This window comes from Mandrillus leucophaeus, unplaced genomic scaffold (genome assembly GCF_000951045.1).
Source record: "Mandrillus leucophaeus isolate KB7577 unplaced genomic scaffold, Mleu.le_1.0 Scaffold12, whole genome shotgun sequence".
Taxonomy (NCBI): Eukaryota; Metazoa; Chordata; class Mammalia; order Primates; family Cercopithecidae; genus Mandrillus; species Mandrillus leucophaeus.
Window position 1 is genome coordinate 7,795,400 of NW_012100320.1, and position 5,412 is coordinate 7,800,811.

At 49.6% G+C, this 5,412-nt stretch overlaps 1 long non-coding RNA gene across 1 annotated transcript in view; it reads left to right on the top strand.

The window, feature by feature from the left end:
- LOC105531066 overlaps positions 1 to 5,111 on the top strand; it is a 15,827-nt gene extending 10,716 nt beyond the window's left edge. The window contains exons 2-4 of the long non-coding RNA XR_001004735.1: positions 205 to 403; positions 977 to 1,651; positions 3,989 to 5,111. This is a non-coding gene — a long non-coding RNA (uncharacterized LOC105531066). The remainder of the gene's footprint in view (positions 1 to 204; positions 404 to 976; positions 1,652 to 3,988) is intronic.
- The last annotated feature ends 301 nt before the right edge of the window (positions 5,112 to 5,412 follow it).

The window sequence follows — 5,412 nt, forward strand, 5'->3', positions numbered from 1 at the left end:
AGGAAGGAAGGAAGGAAGGAAGGAAGGAAGGAAGGAAGGAAGGAAGGAAGGAAGGAAAAAGGGAGGGAGGGAGGGAAGGGGAGGGAACGAAGGGAAGGAGGGAGGAAGGGAGGAGAGGAAGGGAGGTGAAACAGTTTAAAGGAGGTGATGGGCAGGATAAGAGGAGCATCTGTAATTTCACCTTTCTCCCCCTCCTTTTCTCAGAGCCCCTCTTCTTGGGCCTGTGCTTCCTCACCTGGAAGGGAGAAGAGCGGACTTCCTGCCTGGAGAACACCTCGGTAAACTGCTCTTTATCCTGTCATGAGAAGGTGTGCAGCTTAGGGAAAAAGCCTGTGAGCTCTGGAATCAGATGGAACTGGGTGTAAGTTTCAGCTTAGTGCCTGTTGGATTAAATGTGATGCTAGTAGGTACACATGCCTGGTTGCTGCTCAAGAAATGGAGCTGTTATTATTTACATCGTAATTTGAACTTCATTCATTCAACCCTTACTGATAAGCACCACAGGCCCTCCTTCCACAGGGCTCACCTTCAGAAAGTTCTACATGTCCCTTACTTTCTGGTAGGCATATTCGGGGGCATGTACCGTGAAGGCCCAGGGATCTGGAGATGAAGACAGAGTCCTGTCCGCTGAGGGGTTCACATCTCTCCATAAAACATTCTGACCCTCCCTGTTTCTTCTCATCTCCTCCTCCAATCCCCGCTAGGCTGGGGCACTTCCTCTGCACTCTCTCTCTGGAAGCAGGGAGGGGATTCCAACCTCCTCCAGTCCCCTGCCAGGTATCCTGAGCCTGAGAGCCCCTCAGAGCATGGTCTGCAGTTACCTCCTCACTTACAAGCCAGACTGAGATGCTCGCCACTTGTGATTGCCCAGGCAGAGGGGAGAGGTCAAACTCTTCCCATGGCTTCCTTTCCCCTCTGTGAAAACTCCGAATTTTTGCTCTTGATTTTTTTTAGTGTGTACCCTTTTGTATTTTAGCTTCTCCCAGCCGAAAGAATAAAACTGATAAGAGGAAGGGAAATGCAGCCTCACTGAGAAGGCCTCCTTCCTGGGAGGGCTTCCCAGGCCCAGAGAAGGGAGAAAGTAATTTGGAACTACCCAAGTATTGGTGATGCCAGGCTTCACCCTACCCTGGGGATATTTGAATCTCAAAAAGGGACCATGGGGATCTGACAAAGCACTTGTGTATATAAAGAACTCCTCCAAATCAACAAGGCAAAAACAGTAGATGCATAGGCAAAAACCTTAGAAGAGCCACGTCACAAAGGAGGACCTCCAAATGGCCAAGAAGCACATGAAAAGATGTTCAACCTCATTAGCTATCAGGGAAATTCCAATTAGAACTACACTGGGATGGCTGAAAGTGCAAAGACTGACAATATCAAGGGCTGGTGAGGATGTGGAGCAACTGGAACTCTCCTATGCTGCTGGGGAAGGGGTAAATTAATACCATCCCTTTGGAAGAACAGTTTGGAAGCATCACTAAAGCTGAACATATTCATGCCTACTCCAGAAATCCTGAGCCCAGGTACATATCTAACAGAAGTTTGTTTATAAAGGCACCAAAAGTCAATTATACAAGATACAAGAATGTTCATCGTAGAGTCGTTTGTATTAGTCGTAAACTCGAAACCACCTGAACGCCCATCAGTGGTGAGTAGATAAATAAAGTGGGGGTAATTTAGACAATGAAAATGTGTATAGCAGTGAGAATGAATAAAGAACTGCCACCTGCAACAACATGAACAAATCTCACAAATGTGATGTTGAGTGAAAGAAGCCGGATAGGTAAGACAGCACACTCTGATTCCGTTAATTTCAAGTTCAAAAACATGTACGCCTTAAGTCTGTGGTGTTAGAAGTCAGGACGGGGGTTTCCTTTGAGAAGGAGTGGGGCAAAAAGGGACTCTGGGAGTGTTGGTAAAATTCTGTTTCCTGATCTGGTGACAGTTACAGGTTATGTTCACTTTGCAGAGATTTATGTTGTATGTGATTGGTTAAGTTTTGCATCTTTCTGTATGCATGTTATACTTCAACAAAAAAGAAGTTTACTTTAAAAAGAGGCAAATAGGGCTAGGCGTGGTGACTCACACCTGTAATCCTAACACTTTGGGAGGCTGAGACAGGAGGATCACTTGAGCCCAGGAGTTTGAAACTAGTCTAGGCAACATAAAAATATTTTTTTTTAAAGAAAATTAGCTGTGTATAGCAGTGTGCGCCTCTAGTCCCTGCTAGTCAGAGGCTGAGGTGAGAGGATCACTTGAGCCCAGGTAGAGGGTGCAGTGAGCTGTGATCGCACTGCTGCCTGCAGCCTGGGCGACAGATGGAGACCCTGTCTTTAAAAGAAATTAAATTAAAAATAAGAAGAAGACGGTAGGGGGAGAGCAGTATGGAAAGACAATGCTCAGCCCAAAGGGGTGAGTAGGGGACTCTGCGACTGTGTTTACTGCAGTTTAGAGACAGCCTCTGGGAGGGAAGGGAGGGGAAGGAAGCAGGTGGGGCAGAGAGAGAGGCGGTTTCAGCGGTTTCAGCGCAGGCCAGCCACAGCCTCTCCAATCCCTCAATCCCTTGCAGGAGTCCTGGAGCTAGATGAGTTCCTCAGAGTCATCCTGACTTGGGCTGTCATGGCCACACCTTTATACCCCAGCATTGGTCAGTCACCGAATGTGCACTGCCCAGGAAGAGGAAGGATCTCAGGCCTGCTTGCCCTCTGCAGCTGAGGCCATCTGGAAGGGGTTGGCCTGACTATAGCTCTCCCAGCATGTCCCTCCTTGAAGGGGATCCGGGCGACCACCACAGCAAGCCTGCCACCTGAGTTTAGAAGATCTATTGGCCTGGAAAGATTTTTTTTCAGATCCCTCAGTCCCAGTCTGGGACTCCTAGTCTGGTTAAATTCGTCCAGCGGGGCCCAGCACCCATAGGACCTGCTTCACATCATAGCCTGCAGACAGGCTTCCTACACAGGATCCAATGCCTGGACACACCAGAGGTCTTTGCAGTTTGCCTCTCACACCTCGGCCAAAGCGTCTCCTTGGCCTGGACTCACTTGGTGAAATCCAGCTGTCCTGTAAGACTTAAGAGTCACCTCCTCCAGGAAGCTCTCCCAGATCTTGCTCCTTCTCCCTGGAAGGCTGGGCCCTTGCTCTTCTGAGCCCCCTCCAAGCACCGTAGCACCCCGCCTTTTATAAAACTCTCATCGCACTCTTTGTTTACCTGCTGGTAGAAGCAGGCTGAGATCAAGAGATGCCTTGTCACTCCTGATCACTGATACTGCACAACAGGGACAACAATTCTGATGGCTGCCATGTGCTGAGCTTTTCCAGCCAGGCTGGCATTTGCTGTGCACATCCATGCCTGAATTTACTAAATCCCAACAACCAACCAACCCTGTGAGGTCAGAGTAGCTACCTTATAAAACAGGCATGCTTGCCCACAATCACACGACCACTAACTATCAGAGGTAGCACACATGTGGGAGTCAGTTTGAAGTCCCAGTATCCTCTGAAAATGGTGGTTAGGGAAGGAGGGGAGAAGAAAAGGGAAGGGAGGGGTGGGGAAGGAAAGAGAAGGAAAAAGGAAGGAAGAAGGAGTGAGGGAAGAAGAGAGGAAGGGAAGGAGGGAGGGAAAGAAGGAAGGAAGGAAGGAAGGAAGGAAGGAAGGAAGGAAGGAAAGGAAGGAAAGGAGGTAGGGCTCTCTGTCCATGGCCCTGAGGACAGGCCCACTGGCAGCTGTTTCACATTTGAAGAGGGACTCAGGAAGCTATGGGAAGCTGCTGAGTGCGAGAGCGCAGTCCCCCAGCCCCTCCCTGAGCCCTGCCCATCTCTCTGTTTCCAGAACCTCTTGTTCTCCCTGGGATCCTGGCCTGGGGAAATGCAGTTGTCAAATCAAAGCCTGCCTGTGGGAGCAGGTTCATGGGCCAGATCTAGAGCAGGGACAGGCTTAGTTCACAGTTTTAATCCTGATGTTTACTTTCTTTCTTTCCACTCCTAGTGGCTCCCTTTGAAGAACCGCCTTGGGGTCCATGTTGCAGCATCAAATAGGGATGGAAGATGCATCTTGCTTTAGCAGCAGGAGCCTGGAAAGCAGCTGAAGCCCTGGGGGGTGCCTGGCACACAGAATCTTGTGCTGAGCCCGGAGCACAATGGGAGTGGGCTAGCGGGGTGGGTTCACAGCTGGACTGGGAGCAGCAGACATACAGGCCGTAGGCACAGACACATAAATACAGTCATGCAGATTGCAGGATGCCTGAGAGCACAGACTCTCACATGCACAAACACATGCATGATCACCAATGTGCATCCAGACAGTAGCCCCGCATGCACGCACACGTATGCACACATGTGATGTGTACATAGATGCACACATGTCTATGCCCACAAACACTGCAGAGACACATACAAAAGTGTCTGGCAAGGAACACTATTTTGTCCTCAATTTTCTGCCAGCGAGAGTCTACTGACTCCATCTCTGAAATGTCCCTGCTTATTGTCCCTCTTCTCCACCCGTGCCACAGCCCTAGTCCCTGAAACTCCCACCAAGACCCCTGGGCAATAGCAAAGTCAGGACAGGATTCCTGCTCCGCCTCTACCCCACCCTTAAGCCCATCCTACATGCAAGAGCAAGAGTTATCTGGGTATCAAGCAAATCTAAACACATCACCTCCCCACTGCTTAAAACGCTTTCCTACAGGATGAAGTTTAAATCACTTGGCATCCCATGTAAGGCCCTTGACTGTCTGGTATCAGCCATAGTCTGGCCTCAGGCCCTGTCATGGAGCCCCCTGGACTCAATGCTCTGGCTGAGGGCCTCCAGGATGAAGATGCCCTGTGCAAAGTCTCACACTTTTGCTGTTGCTGGGCTACTATGTGAAATTCCCTCCTCCCTCCTTCCACCTTCCCTATGCTGAACTGCCACTCCTCCATCCTCCACGGCCAGCTAAGCCAACACCTCCCCACTTCCTCCTGACAACCCAGGCACAGCCTGTCCCATGGCTGTCACAGCCCTTTCTTGGGCTCTCCATGGTATCATTGTCACCTGTGTGCTCATGAGCCTCCACCACTCAACTCCAAGCACATCAAATACAGAGCCCAAAACATACTGGGTACTCAACAAATTTCTGGGTGTGAGGGAATGAATGAATTAGTCTGTAAGACAGGATCACGCTAGGTGATTGTTCTGGCTACAGAACCTGGGCACGTCCTGTATGTAACTCCTATGATCTCAGCCTCCACATAGATAAAAAGGGCTGTCTACCTCCTGGCAGAATCTATGGTTCAGACCATGGAGATGTATATAAATAACTGAGCTGAGTGGCTACCATGGTGGGCGCTCCACAGATGACAGCCATAGTTGCTGTCTTTAACTTCTATTTTTATTTCCACTGAAGTCGTTCCACTCATGTTTCTTAATTCTCC